General features: G+C 45.3%; 1 protein-coding gene across 3 annotated transcripts in view; it reads left to right on the top strand.

Annotated features, from left to right (window-relative positions):
- The first annotated feature begins 12,945 nt into the window (after window positions 1-12,945).
- Window positions 12,946-23,425, top strand: part of TBC1D1 (TBC1 domain family member 1) — a 205,463-nt gene continuing 194,983 nt past the window's right edge. For 2 of the 3 annotated variants that reach the window (XM_073342290.1, XM_073342288.1), the window contains exon 1: window positions 12,947-13,424. The gene's annotated coding sequence lies outside the window, so the exon portion shown is untranslated. Of the gene's footprint in view, window positions 13,425-23,425 lie in introns of all 3 variants that reach the window. The other variant, XM_073342291.1, reaches the window with a different exon arrangement.

Genomic DNA, 23,425 nt, shown 5'->3' with positions numbered 1-23,425 from the left:
CATCACAGGAACAAACCTCTCGTTTATAGGATTGAGCTAACAGTCACTCAGCCGTTACTTAATTCCAGAGATTTTACTCAACCTTCTCTTACATATTTCAGGGGGAGGAGAAAACAGAACTGAAACTAAAATGAAGAACTGAAGATAAAGAAGAAAAAGAATTCTGAAGGAAAGGTTCAACACTGGTTACTCAGACAGTTCATTTGTCCAATTCTGTGTCCAAGATTTCTAAACAGGTTAGATAAACACAGGTAAGGGATGGTCTAGGCATATAGTACAGGTGGAATGGACTAGATAACCTTTCCTTCCAGCCCTAGATTTCTATGATCATGTATTCCAACAGACATTATTAAACTAGAAATCTTCCTCACAGTTGTCTTCATCCGCCATCCCTCAGGTAGGATCAAATTTGTGTGAGAGATAATAAATCTGAAGTTAGATAACACAGAGATGTTCACCACCCCAGACACACAACTGGATAAATGGACTGTCTGAATAACCAGGCTTGAATCTGGAATACATGCAAAGAAAATGGAAAATGAATACTCACCACTGAGATCTATGCTGAAAGTATTGCACTAAATAGGTGCAATATCTAGGAACTGTCTGATATTTTCTCTAGAAATAATAATTATTAAGACCACCATCAAGAATGTTTGTGATCTGAATTAAGCCCCAGAGCACAAGGGGAATGCTAGTTGGTTTTAGTGAGAGCTGGATCCAAAATCACTACAGCTGAGCATAATGAGCCTGATCTTTAGAAGTGATGAGCACCTGCAATTCCAGTTAGTCATCAGAAGCTTCAATTGCTCATCATTTAAGAAAATGAAGCCCCTGGCAAATGAGCTGGTTGACTGACTAATGAGAAAAATGTTGTTGGTTTAAGATGAGAAATTGGCAATGCTATATATTTAAAAGCACAATGGGATATGCTAAGGATGGATTGACACCTTTCATTTTGAAATTGGTAGTTTTGTTGATTAGCTGCAACCTAAATATGATTTAAATGTAGATTGAATTACCTTAATTTTAAATTCCCTAAAGTAATTTGGCTAGAAGGAAGTAAATACATTTTACCTTCATTGCAAATTGTGCATCTAGTGTGACATATACACAGTATCCTGATTAAACCTTACTGAAGTAAGATTAATACCTGTAAGGTCTACTGTATTAAAAATGCAATTGTTCATTATGTGTTATTGTCAGATTGTATGTGTAACTTTTCTAGGAGGAGATGTTATGTCTATGTAATTCCTCTTCTGGTTACTAATGCTTTGAAGCTTTGCCATGGGGAGGGGACCAATTGTCTGGCTCATTATCTATTAATAGTCTCTTCAAGGGTTAAGACTGAATTCTCTAGAGACCAGCAGACAAAGAAAGGATGCTGGGATAAATAACATGGTGGTGAACTGATTCTAGGCTTGTGTTCTGATCCAGGGCCCTAGCCCTTAGGGAAGGGTTAGAAGGACTTTGATGGAGTAAGGCCTGATAAGACTGGGTGCTTATTCTCAACAAAGAGTAGAATGAATATGAAACCACAGGCAAACTCCTGGGTGGAGTTTTGAAGGACTGCTCCTGCTAGAACCTATGTTCAAGGGTGTGATCTGTGGTAAGCTTATTAGCATCCATGTAGGCTTTTTTTATTGTTCTTCATGTGCCTTCTCTGTTGTGCTTTTACCATAAGAATAAAATAGGCTAGCTTAGGAAGAATTGTGTGATAACGTCTAACTGTAGCTATTACAATGTGTACCATTTCTGTGGGGAGAAGTGAAGCAGGTCTGGTTAGGCAGTCTGTCTTTTGCTAGGAATAACACTGTGACCTGGTGCAGCCTGGAAATACCCTCGGTAGAGGGGTGAGAGAGACACGTGTCTCTACCCAAGAGAGGTGACAGCTGGGGGGCCAGAAGCTCAAGAGTGGGTATCTTTGCTGCCCCATAGAGGGGCAATATGGGAGCTGCTGCCCTGAACTGTGACTTCTAGTACATAGCAATATTTTATTTATTTATAAATAAATAAAATAAATAAAATAAGTTATTTATTTGAGATATGGAAGGAAACACTTGATGCTATTGCTGTCCACTGAGCTAACAAGTGCCTATAAAAATGATACATGCACATTAATTTTAGTTTAACATGCACATTAATTGGTCTATAAAACAAAATGACTCTCGTTGTATATGTATATTGCTTAAACTTGTCATTAATATCCTTTCTAAAGTTACTGTGAATTAAACTTTCCTGCTTGGTAGCTGCTTTTTAAAGTTTTAATATTTCAATCCTTCTGATGTTGATTTCAGTATACAAAAAATAACCAGCCCTGAGTGCTGACTGTGGCCCTAGTGCTGCAAAGACTTACACATGTGCTTTATTTAGACGCTGTGACTAGCCACATTAAAGTCAGTAGGATTATCTACAGTGAGTAAAGTTTAAGCATATGCATAAATCCTTACAGGACTGGGGCCTCTTGGGACTCCATGGCTTGAGGACTCCTGGGTCCTATACGTAAATAAAATAAATAATTTAATCATATACCAAGAAAAATCAACCAGCAAAATATCTCTAGCACCAAAACTCACAACCCACCCTCCAGCCTGCACGGAAGAGTGATAGAAACAGGAGAAGTTAGGCATGAGCATGACTGAACTGACATAAAGTTTTCTTTGTTTAGCAAATTTCATTCTTTAAATAGCATTTCCTTGCATTATAAAAGCACACCTGTAGCCAAAATGCTATATTCTGTAGTTCGGCTCCCCATTGGAAGGAATAATTTTGTTTTCTGGCTATTGCTCTTCAGAAAACCAGGTAAATGAAATCAGGTCACCCACTGTCCAAACGTTTTGAACAATAGAATGAGCATATTCAATTATCCAATTACATTCTCAGGAACATCTAAATAAAATGCGAACTAGATGATACATAAGAGCAGTTTCTGAACAAAAGGAAAAGCCTAAAATACTGGTATGTTCACTGGCAAATCATTTTTAAATGTACTTATGGGGGTGGGTGACAAATCAGAAAATCTAAAATAAGCGTGTAAAAATACAAAAGCAGCATGCCTAACGTGACAACGGCTCAGCTCTGTTATGACTGTTTACTTGTGGTTGTATTATCAGAACTGTCCTTGCCTGGGAAGACAATTATAAACAAACTCTGTTATGTTTCAGTGTAGCAGCCATGTTAGTCTGTATCCGCAAAAAGAAAAGGAGTACTTGTGGCACCTTAGAGTCCCTAAAATTCTGTTATGTGTTCTTGCAAAATATAAAGCATGCAAACATACACTGTGATAAATGGCATCATTCAAATTCTGCTTATAGGAGTAGCTGGAACAATATATAAATAGAACCAGAAGTCATTAGATAAGAATTTAGTGTAGTGGTTCTCAAACTTTTTTATTGGTGATCACTTTCACATAGCAAACCTCTAAGTGCAACACCCCCTTACAAATTAAAAACACTTTTTTATATATTTAACACCATTACAAATGCTGGAGGCAAAGCGGGGTTTGGGGTGGAGGTTGACAGCTTGCGACCCGCCATGTAATAACCTCATGACCCCGAGGGGTCCCGACCCCCAGTTTGAGAACCCCTGATTTAGTGCTTTATCCAAAGCCTATTGATGTCAATTGAAAGTCTACCATTGACTTCAGTAGGGTTTGGATTAGGCCCTTAAACATGTATTAAATAGATTTTCATCAAATAAACCAAAATAGCAACATAAGCTCTTTTGTTATAATGACAATAAGATGATACACCAATAACTGTCTCCTATTCTTTACAGGAGAGGTTCTCAAACTGTGGTCTGTGTTCAGGTGGTCCGTGGATAGTTCCCTCTAAGGTGCGTGCCTGGGTGGTTGTGCACAAGAGAATGAAGGACCACCCACCTAATTAGTGGAGCCATGGAAGCATTGCTCCACTAATTAGGTGCCTGGACCCTGAAGAAGACGCATATGTAAGGTGAGATGGTGGCCTTGGGGGATTAGGGGTGTCATAAATATAAAGGGAAGGATAAACCCCTTTGAAATCCCTCCTGGCCAGGGGAAAGCTCCTCTCACCTGTAAAGGGTTAAGAAGCTAAAGGTAACCTCGCTGGCACCTGACCAAAATGACCAATGAGGAGACAAGATACTTTCAAAAGCTGGGAGGAGGGAGAGAAACAAAGGGTCTGGGTCTGTCTGTAGTCGTCTTGGCCGGGGACAGAACAGGAATGGAGTCTTAGAACTTTTAGTAAGTAATCTAGCTAGGTATGTGTTAGATTATGATTTCTTTAAATGGCTGAGAAAAGAATTGTGCTGAATAGAATAACTATTTTTGTCTGTGTATCTTTTTGTAACTTAAGGTTTTGCCTAGAGGGGTTCTCTATGTTTTTGAATCTAATTACCCTGCAAGATATCTACCATCCTGATTTTACAGGGGGGATTTCTTTATTTCTATTTACTTCTATTTTTTATTAAAAGTCTTCTTGTAAAACACTGAATGCTTTTTCATTGTTCTCAGATCCAAGGGTCTGGGTCTGTAGTCACCTAGGCAAATTGGTGAGGCTTTTTACCAAACCTTGTCCAGGAAGTGGGGTGCAAGGTTTTGGGAAGTATTTTGGGGGGAAGGACGCGTCCAAACCGCTCTTCCCCAGTAACCAGTATTAGTTTGGTGGTGGTAGCGGCCAGTCCAAGGATAACGGATGTAATATTTTGTACCTTGGGGAAGTTTTGACCTAAGCTGGTAAAGATAAGCTTAGGAGGTTTTTCATGCAGGTTCCCACATCTGTACCCTAGAGTTCAGAGTGGGGGAGGAACCGTGACAAGGGGGTAGGTGGGAGGGGGCAGTGGGGTGAGAAGAAGGGGTGGGGGGAATTGGGAATGTGCAGGGCTGCAGTGGCCAGAGAAAGAGGCGACTTTCCCCAGCTCCAGGGGCTGCGGCTGCCGGGGAGAGATGGTCCTCCTTCCCAGGCTGAGCTCTGTGGCTGCTGTGGCGGGGGAGAGACCCTGCTCCTTCCCAGCCCCAGTTCAGGGGCTGCTGTGGTGGGAGAGAGAGGGAGAGACCCCTCTCCTTCCGAGCCCCAGCTTGGGGGCTGCTGCGGTGGGGTAGAAAGGGAGATACCCCCCTCCTTCCCAGCTTGGCAGGGGACAGAGGGCACATCCATCACATTAGAAAGGTAAGACTACTGATAGTAAAATATGACTTGTTTGCTTTTACTTGAAAAACAAAAAAATGTTGTTTATTAAGGGTTTTTTTTTATATAGCGCTTTTATCCAAAGTGCTTTACAATAGTTAGCTAACGGTACAAACAACATTTGGAATGATCATTAAGTGGTCCGCCGAGACCCTCAGCAATTTTCACGTCCATGGGGAAAAAAGTTTGAGAACCACTGCTTTACAGGCATCCTGTGACCAAACGCATACAATGTTATGTTTTTGTAGCACAATGGTGCTAGTTAGTAGTGTTGTAATGTTTCACTGTATTAGGGTGGATATACCCAAACTTTGTTTGTGAGGTAGATAAATGTGACGGCAATAAGAAAGAGGAAAGAATAGGAAGTAAACAGCAAAATCACTTCTGAAGTGTTCTTTTGCTGCAAAGGCAGAATCTGAAAAAATAGTTGCAGCTTCACTGCCCTGCTGTTCAGTAGCACTTCCTGTCTCATATGAGTGAGCCATTTGTTCTCCTCTTATTGGAATAAACCTGATGTTTATAACAATACTTCTCCTCATTAAAATAATTCACTGTCTCGCCATCAACTTTTTCTTGTACATAATTTGTAAACACCACATGTTGTTATTAGTTACAGCAGTGTAAGTCCAGGGTAACTCCACTGAAATCAATGGAGTTACTCCAGATATACACTGTTGCCACTGACAGCAGAATTTGGCCCTGTTTGTTGTGACCTGTGTGTGTCTCTCCACTATATCTTGTTAATATTAGGTCATTCCTATCATTGAATTTGAGTACATTGTTAAACAGGTGATAACAAGAAAAATAATTACTTTCAAAAGCCACTGATATTTACTTGTTGATGAATTGGAATGATTTTTAATTAAAAAAAAACAACAACTCTGAAATAAAATGGTCACAGCCAGAGTGTAGGGATGTGTTAATTACTTATCACTAACTGTATATTGTTTCCTCATACATACAATTAACTCGGGCTTGTTCTGGAAATTTCAATCTGTATAACCAATCTTGAGTTATTTCTCAAGAATAGTACAGTATGCAAATTCCTGTACCCTAGTTGTGAAATTTTGTATATCTGTACAGTTATTTCTTAATACAGTGAATTGCAAATTTCTTTACTCTGGGTAATTAGCTGTGTTCTGGGATGATTCGATACCACACTGATACTACCCTATACTGATAAATACAATATAAAAGCCTAGATAGATTGGTTAGATTAAATAGATCATCTCTCTCTGCTTGTATGGGCTCCTGAATTTAAATTTTCAAGGTGTTTGCCAGTATAAAGATGATTGCTTTTGTTTTTCTCTCACTTTAGCTGTAGCTAAAAACCTTGTATTGAAAGAGAAGGGGGGAAAGTAACCAAAGAAAATGTGACTGTTAAACCACTGCAAATGTAAGTGCCATTTAAAGAATTTATTTTGATCTATAAAACCCTGCATCAGAGCTTGAAAAATTGACAAAACATCTACTAGCTAGAGGATTAAGCATATGAGCTAGAGGTGATAGGAAAGACAATGGAGGGCCCCCTAAATGAACTCCAGTGCAGACCTAGTCTAGCTTCACTGCCATTCCCTGCTGGTGATGAAGAGTGAGCTAGGATTTCTAATTGAGGTGCTGTTCAGATTATGGCTCCATCTTTCATATCAGCCTCTGGCTATTAGATGTCTGATATATTTGAACTCCTCACCCCCAGCTATTGGGAAAAGCAGCTCTTTTTTTCTAAGTTGAGTGATTGTCCCTTTTACTCTATCCTTTCTCCTGGCTGCTTGCGGAGTGGGGTGGGGTGTCTCAGCTAATTTTGTCTCCTCATCCCCTGTGAGTAGTTCTGGTGTCTGTCTGGGCTGCTGCTCTCTGAAAAGCAGCCATGAAACCGTCTAGAATCTTGCTAATTTCACTGTATGGGCCACAACACAGGAATTGTCTGACTGCAAAATCTGAGAGACACCACTATCATTAAATAATTGTCTGATCCCCCCCCATAATTTTGCACACCTGTGAAAATTTAAATTGATAAACATCAAAAAAGCTTTAAAATTGCTATTCATTGAAATTATAAAAAAATTAAATCTCACAAGCCTAAATGTGTGTGTGAGCCTATGCACCAAAGTTAGAATTAAGTTCTTAATTTTTGTTACTGTAGTGCTTATGAAAGGTGTCTGATTGATAGTCTACTAGATTAGAGTCCTCTATTCACTGGACAGTTACAGCACAGAAAGTTTCCTAAGGCCTTGATCCTGCAAACATGTGCATGCTTAACTTTAAGCAGGTGAGCACTCCCACTGCCTATAAGACTTCTCACCGGTTTAGAGTTAAGTACACGTGGAAGTGTACGTCTACACTGCAGAGTTACAGTGCTGCTCAGAGATCACTGAAGGGAAACCACTGTTGTGTGTTCACACTGTCAGCTGCCCGTGCATTAGCATGTTCACACTTGCGACACTTGCAGTGGTATTCGGAGTGGTGCACTCTGAACAGCTATCTCACAGAGTATCTCTTCCTCTTCTGCCACTAAGAGTTGTGGGAAGACGGAGGGGGACATGGGGCATCCTGGGTCCTGTCCCAATGCCCCGTGATGCATTGCTTCGCATCCCAGCAATCCCTATGCTCCGTCTGCATTTGGTGCCATCTTTCCATGGTTTGTGCACTGCGCGCTCTGCCTCTTCGGTCTGCAGGAATGGATCCCTCACTATTGACCAATATGCTGCTCTCTCTCACTAACACTTCATGAGTGGCAGTGGAGTTATTCCTTAAACTACAAAAGCAAGAGGAGCTCAACATTGATCTCACCATGAGTAGCAGCTACGGCACGAAATTGCTTGTGGCATTCACGGAGGTATTGACCACAGTGGAACGCCACTTTTGGACTTGGGAAACAAGCACTGAGTGTTGGGATCACATCGTCATGCACATCCGGGATGACAAGTAGTGGCTGCAGAACTTTTGAATGAGGAAAGCCACATTCATGAGACTTTATGATGAGCTCACCCCAGCCCTGTGGCGCAAGGGGCACAAGAATGAGAGCTGCTTTGTCGTTGGAGAAGCACATGGCGATTGGTAGCAGTCTGAAGTGCTTCCACAGTGCAATCGGCTGCTAACCAGTTTGGAGTGGGAAAGTTGACTGTTGGAGTTGTGTTGATGGAAGTGTGCAGGGCTATTAATCGCATCCTGCTCTGAAAGACCGTGACTCTGGGCAACATCCATGACACTGTGGATGGCTTTGCACAAATGGGCTTCCCTAACTGCGGAGGGGCGATAGACGGCACGCATATTCCAATTCTGGCACCAGACCACCTAGCCACTGAGTAAATAAATCAGAAGGAGTATTTCTCAATGGTTCTCCAGCCGCTTGTGGATCACAGTGGCCATTTCATGGACATTAACGCAGGCTGGTCTGGAAAGGTGCATGACATATGCATCTTTCGGAACACTGGCCTGTTCAGGAAGCTGCAAGCAAGGACTTTCTTTCCGGACCAGATGATCACCATAGGGGAAGTCGAAATGCCCATTGTGATCCTGGGAGACCGTGCCTACCCCTTAATGCTGTGGCTTATGAAGCCATACAAAGGGCAACTTGACAGCAGCAAGGAGCGGTTCAACAACAGGCTGAAAAAGTGCAGAATGACTATTGAGTGTGCTATTGGCTGTTTAAAGGCCCGCTGGCGCTGCCTATGTAGGAGGCTATACCTGGCCGATGACGCTATTCCTATGTTTATAGCCATGTGCTGTTCGCTCCATAATATTTGTGAAGGGAAGGGTGAAAGCTTCACTCAGGGCTGAACCACTGAGGCTCAGGGTTGGAGGCTGAATTTGAACAGCCAGAGACCAGGGCTATTAGAGAGGTGCAGCGCAGGGCCATAAGAATCAGGGATACCTTGAGGCAGCAATGTGAAGCTGAAATCCACTAATATTTGTTGCTATGCTCAGGAGTGCAGTACTTGTAATGCTAGGAGGTGATTGTGATTGGTGCAGACGATGCACTATGAAGGTTTAAGAAAATTGCCTGTTGCTTTGCAGGGCTCTGTTTGCTTTCAGTTAATGGAATCAAGATTTGTTTTGGTCTGAAAGCATTTTTATTAAAAAACAACAACCGGAGGAGAGAGACAAACAAAAAAACACATCAGCATTGTGGGGGATGGGGAAAGGGTGGGTCCCAGGAGGAGGTGGGGTCCCAGGATGGTTAAAGATTTGTGTATGTCCAGGTATCCTAGGCAACCTTGTCCTTTGGAATACAGTTGCAGTGGGTACTGTTCTTGAGGAGGGCTAAACTGCAGAGGGACGAGTGTTGAGTGCAGTGGGTACTAGGAGTCCGCAGGGCTGGACTGTGATGGGGCAGGAGTGGAATGCAGGGGGTACAGACTGGAGCCAGGAGGTTGACAGGAGTGTGCTGGCGTTGTCTGGGGGCAGCATGGGAAAGAGTTTTGTGACAGCGGCTGCAGGGGAGGGAGGGTGCGGTGCTGCTCGGTTTGTAGTGCTAGTAGTGCCTGGAGCGTGTCTGCTTGGCGCTCCATAACCTTTAAGAGCCACTCCATGGCTTTGTTTTGGCATGCCGCATTCTCCTTTCGGTCCCTCTTCTCGCTGTTCTGCCACTCCTTCAATTCTTGCTTTATGGCTGCGGAGTGCATCATGACATCACGCAGAAAGTCCTCTTTAGTTTTTCGTGGCTGCTTTCTAATTCTGCGCAGCCATTCAGCTGGCGATAACAAAGAAGGAGGCTGGGCTCCCAAGGTCGTACCTGTGAAGCCAAAATGCAACATTTTACAGAAGCAGTATTGTTTGCAACACCCAACCACTGATTCAGTGATTTAAAACACAGCCACTATTCACATACCTGTCACTAACTGGCTGACCCCAGGCAAGCATACATGAGCCACAAAGCCCCCAAAATGGTGAGTAACCGCAGGGGAAATCAGTGTTCCAGGACCATAGTGTACACTGGGCACGTGGCTCCTGGGGAGAGCCAGCACTGCAGGAGGGGCCTTATAATTATTACTGTCCCCACATTTTCTACAGGCTGTGTTCATTATGGAAGATATCTCGCTGCTGAGGGTGAGCAGGGAATCAAGGGAGGGTCTTCTCCAAGACTGCGCCTTCTGCCCTGGCTCTTATGCAGCTCGCCTGTGTGCAGCAATAATCTCCCACCCACGCCCCCAAGGTGACGTCAGGAAAGTTACCCTTAATGGGGCAAGGAACAAAGCAGCTCTGCCAAAGAGCCTGCGGCAGCGGATTACCCAGTATCTCAAAGAGAGTTTCGTGGAGATCTCTGAGGCAGATTCCCGTGAAATGAGGGAGTCAATCAACACCCTGTTCCGCCATTCAGACTAGGCATGTGGTGGTACACGCATCATGCAGACACAAGCCGCCTTTCTGCAACCCTCCTGCCCCCAACAATTTGCTTCAGAGATTCCCAAAATCAAAGCCACTTACCAGATTCCTCTTCTCCTGTTCGTGCTTCGCCAAGCTCTGACAGCTGTGACTGGCTAGCCTCCTCCGGGGTAGAGAAGAGCTCCTGGCTGCATACATCTCTGATCTCTGAGTCGTCTTCTGGCTCGGTCCACTCTGAAGTATCCACAGTGGGCTTCGCAGTGAAGGTGGGGTCGCCACTGAGTATCATGTCCAGCTCTTTGTAGAACTGGCAGCTCATAGGCACAGCATTGGAGTGGCGGTTTGCCTCCCACACCTTGTGGTAAGTGTTCTGCAGCTCCTTCGCTTTGACCCTGCACTGCAGGGGGTCCCGGTCATGGCCCCTTTCTGTCATGCACTGTGAAATCTATCCGTAAGTATTGTAATTCCTACAGCTGGAGCGCAGCTGGGACTGGACAGCCTCCTCTCCCCAAAAGCTGATGAGGACCAGCACTCGGCATTGTTCCAAGTGGAGGATCACCTGGTGCGTGGAGCAGGCATTGTCACCTGGAAAGATGCGCTGAGACCACTGCACGCGTCACCAAGCAAACGGGAAGGGGACTTTCAAAATTCCCAAGGAATTTAAGGGGTGAGGCTTACGGTTGGTGACCTGAGGGCAGGGCAGTAGAGTTCAAACGGATGACCAGAGAGGTGAGAAGAGGTATTGTGGGACACCTCCTGGAGGCCAACTGCAGCGCTGTAATCGACCAGGGTGTCTATACTGGCACTGTGGTGCTGTATTGCAGAAAGCTGTATACCTCTTGTGGGGGTGGTTTTTTTTGTTTGTTTGTTTTTTGACAGCGCTGCAACTGCGCAGTTTCTGTGCACTAAGTGCCTTGGTAGTGTGTACACCTGGGGAGTTACAGCGCAGAAAGCTGTTTTACTGCGCAGAAACTTGCCAATGTAGACAAGGCCGAAGTATTTTTCAGAATTGGAGCCTAGTGTGAAAGGAGCACCTTGGAGATTGAAAAGATAGTTCATTCTCCAGGTCCATGCACACCTTAGCCTCTCTGGTACGGAGGAAATCAAACAGTGATTTACATCATGTGGATAGTGGTACTAGAGAAATGGAATGACAGCAGCAACTTTATTTCAGAGAACAACGGGGTACTTTTAGAGTAGCAGACCTAAAAGTGGCAATTCTTCAACTAAAAAACTTCAAAAACAGACTCTGAGAGACTGCTGAATTAGAATTAATTTGCAAACTGGAAACAATTAACTTAGGCTTGAATAAAGAGTGGGAGTGGATGGGTCATTACACAAAGTAAAACTATTTCCCCATGTTTATTCCCCCCCCCCATTCTTGTCAACTGCTGGAAATGGCTCACCTTGATTATCACTACAGAAGTCCGTCCCCTGTCCCCCCCCCACCCCCCCCGCTGGTAATAGCTCACCTTACCTGATCACTCTCATTACAGTCTGTATGGTAACACCCATTGTTTCATGTTCTCTGTGTATATAAATCTCCCCACTGTATTTTCCACTGCATGCATCTGATGAAGTGAGCTGTAGCTCACGAAAGCTTATGCTCAAATAAATTTCTTAGTCTCTAAGGTGCCACAAGTACGCCTGTTCTTTTTGCGGTACCTTTAAAGACTTACCTTATAATTAGAGATGGGCCCAAACCAACAAACTGGACCAAAGGAATTGCTAATGTTGGGACCAGAGCTGGTCAACATCTTTTGAATGAAAATATGTATTTTTAAATGGCCTTTTATTTCAACACATTTTTTTTCACAAAACTCTAATTTTTTCCCCAAATTTGTGTGATACCTCTCATCACTCTTTTAATCAAGATTCATGCTGCTAATCTTGTTGCAATTGCTGTAGAAATTTTTTGTTTACCACAAACCTGATTTGGGGGAAATCAAAAAGTTCGGCTAACCATTTAGAACACACTGTTTATTTTAAAAAAAATATGAACAAAACAAATGGGGGGGGGGGGTTAGTGTCAAAAATTGGTCTGTTTTGAGCCCTGCAAAATGAAAACGTCACATTTTCAATACCTCCCCCCGAAATTGGTTCCCCCTCCAGCTCTGTTCAGGCCCCATCTGTGCTTAAACTGCATCCAGTGGGCGAGCCTCTCCTCTGCTGGGCAACGCTGGGGCAGGCCGCCCCTCAGGAGGTGCCAGGCCGCTCCAGCACAGAAGGTCCCTGGAGGAGAGGGCGAGCTGGGGCTTGCCTGTCGCACACCCCGTCCCCCCCAGCACTGACACGACCAGGCCGGGAGCCAGGAAGCGGCTCGCACCCAGCAGATGTCCCTGCCGTGCAGCTGTTGCTCGCATGTGACCGGCAGCCCAGGACTGTCCCTGCTGCACCGGGTCCTAGTGCGCTTGGTCCCAGTGCCCCGAGGCGCGCCGGGGCGGGCTCCTGTTGCTTTCGGATCGTTCGGTAAGTGGCGGCTTCTCCGAGCGGCGCCTCCCAGGCCGGAGCGGGGCTGCCCCCCGCCCCCGGCGCCGAGTCACACGCGCGGGCGGGCGGGAAAAGGAGGCGCCCTCCAGCGCCGGCCCCGCATGCACCGCGCCGAGCTGCAGCTGCGCCCCGCAGGCGGGAGGGGGTCCCTCTCTCGGGCCCCAGGAGCAGCGCCTGTCGCGGCTCCCCGTCCCCAGCCCGGGCAGCCTCCTCAGGGGAAGAGAGCAGCCACGGCGGGGCCCTCTGGCGCCTACAGCGACCCCGGCGCAGGCCGGCAGCGGGCTCGGGCACCAGCAGGTACATCCAGCGCGCTGCATGCTGCTCCCGAGGCAACACACAGCAGCCGCTGTCCCCAGCCCGCTCCGCTTTGGGTTCTGCCCTTCCCCGCCCTAAATACCGTGTGGGGTCGGACTCCTTCTCTCGCGCCCGCACATCCTGCCTTTGGTAAGTCGTTTGAGCGCCTGCAGCCCTGCCTGTAGATCTGCTTGAGACGGGCCGAAATAGACCCCGAACTTGGGGGCAGCGCGACCCAGAGTGGGATGGGGTGGCTGGGGGGCGGGGTTTAATAGGGAGGTGTGGGTATAAATTGTTCAGTGCACACCGTCCACTGCCCCCTCCCCCAGCATAGTAAATACGAAAGTTTTTAATCTTTTAAAATCTGGGGCAATTTTATAGTTTTGTGAAGTAAAATAATTGAAACGAGTTTATGGACATGCCAAAATGCAATGATGTTTGGCCGTTCCGATGACATCTGCCTGTTCCACTTCCTCCTTGCTTGGGCTGATAGTGGTGTGGATTAAATCCTCAGATTAGATCTGTGCTCATTGAGGCTCAAAAGATCTGCCAAAATGACCTTACAGGGTCTGGTTTAAATGATGCAAGCAAGGAGATACAGAGGTGCCCTCTCTGCTCTGAACACCCTGAACCTGTATGTTGTTTATGTAAGAGCACCTTATATTTTGAAATCTTTTGGTAGAGGATCATATTATGTACAGCCCTGAGGCACAACAGAATGAGTTCAGGGCAATCTTACATACTACCTTTGTTCTGGGGTTTTACACACCAAACAGTTTTGTATCCATTTCCTAGAAAGAGTGAAACTGTACAAGAGCTAACAACAGTGTAAGCAGGCATTTGTACCAATGTGCGATTTTCATTGCAGAGTGGTCAAAACACCTGAGCTGGCAGGATATAGCTGCACCTGTGCTGGAAAATGGATACTTCATTGCCTGCTGTGGGTGCACGCAGAATATTCGGGTGGTTGTTAGTATAAACTAAACCAACCTTGCCATTTTAAAAAAGTTTGCTTAATTTTTGTGTAGGGTGTATGTTGCGTGGAATCTGAGCACTTCAAGAGTCCACAATTTCCTTCTCTTTACTCTTCCCCGTAAAGGGTCCATATCATTATCTCTACAATCCTTCTTTTAGCTCAGGAGCACAAGATGTAATTCCCTCTAGAACTTGTCAACATTGCTCCAGATGTCAGAAAGAAAAAGAGTGATCTTTTGAGATGAACACAGTGCTCTTCTCATAGGGGTGAAGCCAGCCTCTGGTAGTCCAGGGGTCTCAGAATGCGAATTTAGATCCCTTAAACACAGTTAACAGGACTACAATCCCTTTAACGTTAACATTCATTTAAAAGAAGAGAGGGTGTGCAGGAGAGATATGACATATGTGTAACTATTTTTAGTGCAGTTCTAAAAGCTTGAGACCTTGTGTGTTGCATTTTATTTAGAAAAGAAGCTAATACTGCAGCTCTACAGTAGAAAACTGCTGCAGTACAGATGGAGGGATTTGTGACCCCAGTTAAATCCAGAGATTGAGTGGAACATTACCGTACACAGTGAATAAAATGTACTTTTGCCGTGTATTAAAGCACAAATGGCTCTGAGCTGTGACAATGGTAATAATGGTATAAGAATGCTCATGAACTACTTTATAAGTAATGAAATATAAAATGGTCAAACTATGAAACTTTTTGTAAGCACTGTACAAAAATACTATTGGCTGAACTACTAATCGAGGAGGAAAAATGACAAGTCAAAAGGGAAATGGATGCATTCCATGATGTGACTACTTCAAATGGGAATTCACAGACCTTAGTCAAATGAAAAATTGGTGCCTGTAGGTGTACATTTTTGTGACATTCTGGACATGTCATTGAATAGATGAAGAGAAGTGAAGTTGAGGTTGTAACATGATTGGCAGTTGCATACTTTTTTCATGCTTCAACATTATAACTTGTCTAGCAAGCCAGCTTGTGTCTATATCCTTTGCAAACAGCAGGTTTTTTCTGACTTTTAGAGTGCTGATTTGTTAACGCATCTATTAATTTTTTTTAGTTTAGATAATATTAAACTGTTTCAGAAACTTCAATACCCAAAATGTCAGGCAGCAGAGTATTCACTTCTATTGTCAGCAGTAGCACATAGCAACAGATGTCAAGAGCAGGAACAGTAAACTATTTATAATTTGCAGATTTGTTTATTACACATTTCATTTTGTAATTCATAGCATAATCAAGAGTCTGTTGTCACTTTCCTGAAAATAAGCTTAATTGTTTCTTTACACTCCATTTAACTGTTTTTAATTCATCTGAGGCCATAGAGCAAAGTACTAGTTAAAATAGCTGCTTACCCAGGTTTTAAAACAGAGCGAAATGTGTGGTCTGATCCAAAGCCCACTGAAGTCAATGGAAAGACTCCTTGAAGAGCTGGGATTTTATGAAAGTACATGATAGCTGAGAAATTACTGGGGAATTTAGTGAGAAGCATTGATTTCTGGAATTGGCCGTGACATTATGCATATATACCAATTAGGGTTGTAGAAGAAGTGAAGGAATAGATAATAAATTGCTGTGAGTCTGCCGAGGACTGGTTAGTGCAGTCTTTTTCTTTGTTGTCTAGCTGATCAAATTAAAACTATTTGAAAATTAAAAGCATCCTATGACATGATATTATACAGTGTGTCCTGGGACTGACACAGATACCATAGTAGTGCTTACATGATATGATCTACGCAGTTCTGAGTACTTATTTCAATCCTATAACAATAAAACAGATTGAAAACCTAAAATGAAGTTGAAAACAAAATGACAGAAATTATAAATTTATAACCACCTGCCCCAGAGAACAATCTAGTAGGTTTTATGTGATGCGCTACAGGAAAGGGGAGAATTGAGTGTGTAATCTTTACCAAAAGGGTGAAAACTTTTCCTTAATAACGGTGACACCTCCTGCACCTATCATTCACATATCTCAAGCATATTCTTGTCATTTATACTTGTATGTGCTGTAAGGCTGATGTGTTTTAAATGAATCTATCAGCATGGGTGCAGACAACCTGTATCTCGGGGTCAGATTGAGAGGCAAAGTGGTGTTACTTAACTGTTGTGCACATTCCAGAATTCTGCCTACAGGCCAAAACTCTACCCAGAATTCCAGAGTAGTTTGATGTTTCTGCTAAAAAGATCAGCAGTGAAGTATTTTACAATGTTGATTGAATTGTCATTAGGCTTCACAGCTAACATTTTGTAGAGACAAATGGGGTAAATTTTTGCCTCTTTTAAGACCAACTGTGCCTCCTTCAGGGTAGTTCAGAGGATACAGGGAGAAAAAGGAATCCTTTCTCCAACTCAGGGTATGTCTACACTACGAAATTAGGTTGAATTTATAGAAGTCGGTTTTGTAGAAAGCATTTTTATACAGTTGATTGTGCGTGTCCCCACACAAATGCTCTAAGTGCATGTAGTCAGCAGAGTGTGTCCACAATACCGAGGCAACCGTCGACTTCCGGAGCGTTGCACTGTGGGTGGCTATCCCACAGTTCCCGCAGTCTCTGCTGTCCATTTGAATTCTGGGTAGAAATCCCAGTGCCTGATGGGGCTAAAACATTGTCGCGGGTGGTTCTGGGTACATATCGTCAGGCCCCTGTTCCCTCCCTTCCTCCATGAAAGCAAGGGCAGACAATCGTTTTGTGCCTTTTTTCCTGAGTTACCTGTGCAGATGCCATACCACGGCAAGCATGGAGCCCGCTCAGCTCACTGTCACCGTATGTCTCCTGGGTGCTGGCAGACGTGGTACTGCATTGCTACGCAGCAGCAGCAACCCATTGCCTTGTGGCAGCAGACAGTACAATAGGCCTGAAAACTATCCTCATCATGTCCAAGGTGCTCCTGGCCACCTCGGTAAGGTCGATCGGGAGCGCCTGGGCAGATATGGGTGCAGGGACTAGAGTGACTCGACCAGGTCATTCTTTTCAGTCCTGCAAGCAGTCCTATTGTACCATCTTCTGCTGAGCAGCCAGGAGATGTGGATGGCTTGCAGTCCTTCTGCACTGTCTGCTGCCAGCCAAAGATGTAAAAGATAGATGGAATGGATCAAAACAAGAAATAGACCAGATTTGTTTTGTATTCATTTGCTCCTCCCTCCCTCCGTGAAGTCCTGCCTGAAATACCAGAGGGAGGATTGAGCATTGGCCTGCTAAACCCAGGGGTTTGAGTTCAATCCTTGAGGGGGCCATTCTGTGTGACAGGTGTTTTTGTTTCTCCTTGATGTAAAGCCACGCCCTTTGTTGATTTTAATTCCCTGTAAGCCAACCCTGTAAGCCATGTCGTCAGTCGCCCCTCCCTCCGTCAGGGCAACGGCAGACAATCGTTCCGCACCTTTTTTCTGTGCAGACTCCATACCACGGCAAGCATGGAGCCCGTTCAGATCACTTTGGCAATTAGGAGCACATTAAACACCACACGCATTGTCCAGCAGTATATGCAGCGCTGAACCTGGCAAAGCGATACCGGGCAAGTAGGCGACGTCAGCGTGGTGACGAGAGTGATGAGGACATGGATACAGACTTCTCTCAAAGCACGGGCCCTGGCAATGTGGGCATCATGGTGCTAATGGGGCAGGTTCATGTGATGGAATGCCGATTCTGGGCTCGGGAAACAAGCACAGACTGGTGGGACCGCATTGTGTTGCAGGTCTGGAACGATTCCCAGTGGCTGCGAAACTTTCGCATGCGTAAGGGCACTTTCATGGAACTTTGTGACTTGCTTTCCCCTGCCCAGAAGCGCATCAATACCAAGATGAGAGCAGCCCTCACAGTTGAGAAGCGAGTGGCAATAGCCCTGTGGAAGCTTGAAACGCCAGACAGCTACCGGTCAGTCAGGAATCAATTTGGAGTGGGCAAATCTACTGTGGGGGCTGCTGTGATGCAAGTAGCCAACGCAATCAAAGATCTGCTGATATCAAGGGTAGTGACCCTGGGAAATGTGCAGGTCATAGTGGATGGCTTGCTGCAATGGGATTCCCTAACTGTGGTGGGGCGATAGACGGAACCCATATCCCTATCTTGGCACCGGAGCACCAAGCCGGCAAGTACATAAACCGCAAGGGGTACTTTTCAATAGTGCTGCAAGTACGGGTGGATCACAAGGGATGTTTCACCAATATCAACGTGGGATGGCCGGGAAAGGTACATTACGCTCGCATCTTCAGGAACTCTGGTCTGTTTCAAAAGCTGCAGGAAGGGATTTTATTCCCAGACCAGAAAATAACCGTTGGGGATGTAGAAATGCCTACAGTTATCCTTGGGAACCCAGCCTACCCCTTAATGCCCTGGCTTATGAAGCCGTACACAGGCAGCCTGGACAGTAGTCAGGAGCTGTTCAACTACAGGCTGAGCAAGTGCAGAATGGTGGTAGAATGTGCATTTGGGCGTTTAAAAGCATGCTGGCGCAGTTTACTGACTCAGTTAGACCTCAGCGAAACCAATATTCCCACTGTTATTACTGCTTGCCGTGCGCTCTATAATATCTGTGAGAGTAAGGAGGAGACGTTTATGGCGGGGTGGAAGGTTGAGGCAAATCGCCTGGCTACTGATTACGCGCAGCCAGATACCAGGGCGGTTAGAAGAGCACAAGAGGGCGCAGTGTGCATCAGAGAAGCTTTGAAAACCAGTTTCATGACTGGCCAGGCTACGGTGTGAAAGTTCTGTTTGTTTCTCTTTGATGAAACCCCCCGCCCCTTGGTTCATCTACTTCTCTGTAAGCTAACCTTCCTCCCTTCAATCACCGCTGTCAGTGGCAATAAAGTCATTGTTGCTTCACATTCATGCATTCTTTATGCATTCATCACACAAATAGAGGAATAACTGCCAAGGTAGCCCGGGAGGGGTGGTGGAGGAGGGAAGGACAAGGCCACACAGCACTTTAAAACTTATTGAATGCCAGCTTTCAGTTGCTTGGGCAATCCTCTGGGGTGGAGTGGCTGGGTGTCTGGAGGCCCCCCCACCGCGTTCTTGGGCATCTGGGTGAGGAGGCTATGGAACGTGGGGAGGAGGGCGGTTGGTTACACAGGGGCTGTAGTGGCGGTCTGTGCGCCTGCTGCCTTTCCTGCAGCTCAGCCATACGCTGAAGTGTATTAGTTTGATCCTCCAGCAGCCTCAGCATTGAATCCTGCCTCCTCTCATCACATTGCCGCCACCTTTCAGCTTCAGCCCTCTCTTCAGCCTGCCACTTACTCTCCTCAGCCCACCACCTCTCTTCCCGGTCATTTTGTGCTTTCCTGCACTCTGACATTGTCTGCCTCCACGCATTCATCTGTGCTCTGTCAGAGTGGGAGGACAGCATGAGCTCAGAGAACATTTCATCGCGAGTGTGTTTTTTTCACCTTCTAATCTTCACTAGCCTCTGGGAAGGAGAAGATCCTGTGATCCTTGAAACACAGGCAGCTGGTGGAGAAAAAAAAAAGGGACAGTGGTATTTAAAAAGACACATTTTATAGAACAATGGGTACACTCTTTCACGGTAAACCTTGCTGTTAACATTACATACGTAGCACATGTGCTTTCGTTCCAAGGTTGCATTTTGCCTCCCACCACCATGTGGCTAGCCCCTCATCCCTCCCCATGGCTAACAGTGGGGAACATTTCTGTTCAGCCACAGACAAACAGCCCAGCAGGAACGGGCACCTCTGAATGTCCCCTTAAGAAAAGCACCCTATTTCAACCAGGTGACCATGAATGATATCACTCTCCTGAGGATAACAGAGAGATAAAGAACGGATGTTGTTTGAACGCCAGCAAACATACACTGCAATGCTTTGTTCTACAATGATTCCCGAGTATGTGCTACTGGCCTGGTGTGGTAAAGTGTCCTACCATGGTGGGTGGAATAAGGCTGCCTTCCCCAGAAACCTTTTGTAAAGGCTTTGGGAGTACATCCAGGAGAGCCGCGAATGCCAAAGCAAATTAATCATTAAACATGCTTGCTTTTAAACTATGTATAGTATTTTAAAATGTACATTCACCAGAGGTCCCTTCTCCGCTTGGCGGGTCCGGGAGGCAGCCTTGGGTGGGTTCGGGGGGTACTAGCTCCAGGTCCAGGGTGAGAAATAATTCCTGGCTGTCGGGAAAACCGGTTTCTCCGCTTGCTTGCTGTGAGCTATCTATAACTTCATCATCATCATCTTCCTCGTCCCCCAAACCTGCTTCTGTGTTGCCTCCATCTCCATTGAAGGAGTCAAACAACACGGCTGGGGTAGTGGTGGCTGAACCGCCTGAAATGGCATGCAGCTCATCATAAAAGCGGCATGTTTTGGGCTCTGACCCGGAGTGGCTGTTTGCCTCTCTGGTTTTCTGGTAGGCTTGCCTTAGCTCCTTAAGTTTCACACGGCACTGCTTCAGGTCCCTGTTATGGCCTCTGTCCTTCATGCCTGGGAGATTTTGACAAATGTTTTGGCATTTTGAAAACTGGAACGGAGTTCTGATAGCATGGATTCCTCTCTCCATACAGCGATCAGATCCCGTACCTCCCGTTCGGTCCATGCTGGAGCTCTTTTGTGATTCTGGGACTCCATCATGGTCACCTCTGCTGATGAGCTCTGCATGGTCACCTGCAGCTTGCCACGCTGGCCAAACAGGAAATTGAAATTCAAAAGTTTGCAGGCCTTTTCCTGTCTACCTGGCCAGTGCATCTGAGTTGAGAGTGCTCTCCCGAGCGGTGACAATGGAGCACTCTGGGATAGCTCCCCGAGGCCAATACCATCTAATTGCGTCCACAATACCCCAAATTCAACCCAGCAAGGTCGATTTCAGCGCTAATCCCCATGTCGGGGGTGGAGTAAGGAAATCGATTTTAAGAACCCTTTAAGTCGAAAAAAAGGGCTTCGTCGTGTGGACGGGTGCAGGGTTAAATCGATTTAACGCTGCTAAATTTGACCTCAACTCCTAGTGTAGACCAGGGCTTAGTAGTCTGGTGTGGAGTGGTTGCATGGCTGTTCTGCAGCTAACCTCCATGGGCTGACATGACAGTTGGGGCCTTTGTTCATCCCCTACCTAGGGAGCTAGGCCTGTGGATTTATGTAGTGGTGGAGTCCTGACCACTTCCTTGTACTTCCCCACCACACTGCCAAGTCATGCTAATTCTTCTGTGAGGTCTGTCTTCCTCTGTAGCCAGGAGCTGTGGTGTGTTTGGCACTTAACTGAGCTAAGATCAAGTGTAACCAATTTATTTGAGCATAAGCTTTCGTGAGCTACAGCTCACTTCATCGGATGCATACTGTGGAAAGTACAGAAGATCTTTTTATACACACAAACCATGAAAAAATGGGTGTTAACCTTTTGTAGTGGTATTCTCTCCCCCGACTCCACTCTCCTGCTGGTAATAGCTTATCTAAAGTGATCACTCTCTCCTTACAATGTGTATGATAATCAAGTTGCGCCATTTCCAGCACAAATCCAGGTTTTCTCAAATAAATTGGTTAGTCTCTAAGGTGCCACAAGTACTCCTTTTCTTTTTGCGAATACAGACTAACACGGCTATTACTCTGAAAAAAGATCAAGTGTAGTTTCTGTTATTATCAGTTTAATTACTTGTCTGCATGTTCAGCCCTCCATATTCAGAATGTTATTTTTGCAGCCATAAGAGTCAAAGATTTTGGCCCCAACTCTGGGCTGAACTTGTTGTAGATGCAGCCCAGGAGTGGGAGTGGGGAACTGCTTTTGCCCCTCCTGGACTCTTGGGCTGCTAGGATCCCATTTGACCCCGGGTATAAGCTAGTGCATTGACACTGGCTGCTCTGATTTATGCCTTCGCTGCTGTGATTTCCAACGGACTGTCTGGCAGCCCAGAATGGCTGAAGCACTGAGATTTCCTGCTGCATCTTTTGTCTCTTCACATTTCCTTCTTTCCCTAGGACATGCTCCTATTCTGGTCCTGCAGCACTGACTGTGATGAAGTGTGGCATTGGTCCATTACTCTGGCCATCCATTTTCAGTGAATCCCCTAACAATAAGGGTAATCTGTGGTGCGCAGATCTGTCTGGTTAATTGTGGAATGCCGCTACCAGGCTGGCAAGGTTTGCACTTTCCAGATCTGAGTCTAGACTCAAAGGAGACATTAAAGCCTTAAGTGACACTGGCCTAGGCAGGAGTTAAGCTGAGGCTGAATGAGTTGCTGGGAGCTGCCCAAGGAGTGTGAGTGAGTGCTGACAGGGTGCAAGGAGATCCAGAAAGCATGCTGCAGCAGGACAGTCTGCTTGTCTCAACCCAAAGATGGTGGTAACTTGGCTGAATGGAGTTTACCAAAGCCTTGAAGGAAAGATTAAGATTTAGGTAAGGGAAAACCTGTATGGGCCTTTATTGTTTTATCCCTTTGTGCTGCGTAGTGTGTACCTTTGGGTAAATCAATAAATAGTGCTTTATGTTGAAGAAGCTGTTTTTGGGTCACTTTATTCAGCCCCTATCTCAGACTCCAGAGGAAAAGGGCATACAAATACCATTGGGTCTGGCGAGTTAACACGGTTGGTAAATAGGGGGGCTGCAGCCTAAAGATCCAATCTAGATTCATAGATTCCAAGGCCAGATCATCTATTGTAATCCATTGTGATCATCTAGTCTGGTCTTCTGTTTAACACACAAAACTCCCCAAAATAATTCCTAGAGTAGATCTTTTAGAAAAACATTCAATCTTGTTTTAAAAATTGTTAATGATGGAGCACCCACCACAACTGTTGAAAGAGGGGTAGGGTAGGTCTGTGTAGTTCCGCCTTGCGGGGGTTGAAGATAGCACAACCTGTTCCGTGAGAGGGCACTCAAGAGGGACTGTTAGGGGATGAAAGCATAGCTCACTTTGTAACTGTGACACATGCTTAACTTTATGCTTCTGAGTAGTCCCATTTAAGTTAATAGGACTACCCATAGACCTAAAGTTAGGCATGTACATACATGTTTGCAGGATCAGTTCCTAAAGCAGAATTTAGCCCTTAGTTTACATTAAATAGACCCCATTGAATTCAGTGGCATTAAATTGGTGTAATTTAGGGTAGAATCTGTCCCTAAGTTAGGACAAAAACAACAGAAGGAAGTGAAACAGAAAGAATGCATATGAGGAAGGGAAGACGAGGCTGACTACAGGGAGATTCTGAGGCTAGTTAGATTAATGAGAT

Source organism: Lepidochelys kempii, chromosome 4, assembly GCF_965140265.1.
Source record: "Lepidochelys kempii isolate rLepKem1 chromosome 4, rLepKem1.hap2, whole genome shotgun sequence".
NCBI lineage: Eukaryota > Metazoa > Chordata > Testudines > Cheloniidae > Lepidochelys > Lepidochelys kempii.
This window is presented reverse-complemented; position numbering and strand designations above follow the sequence as displayed.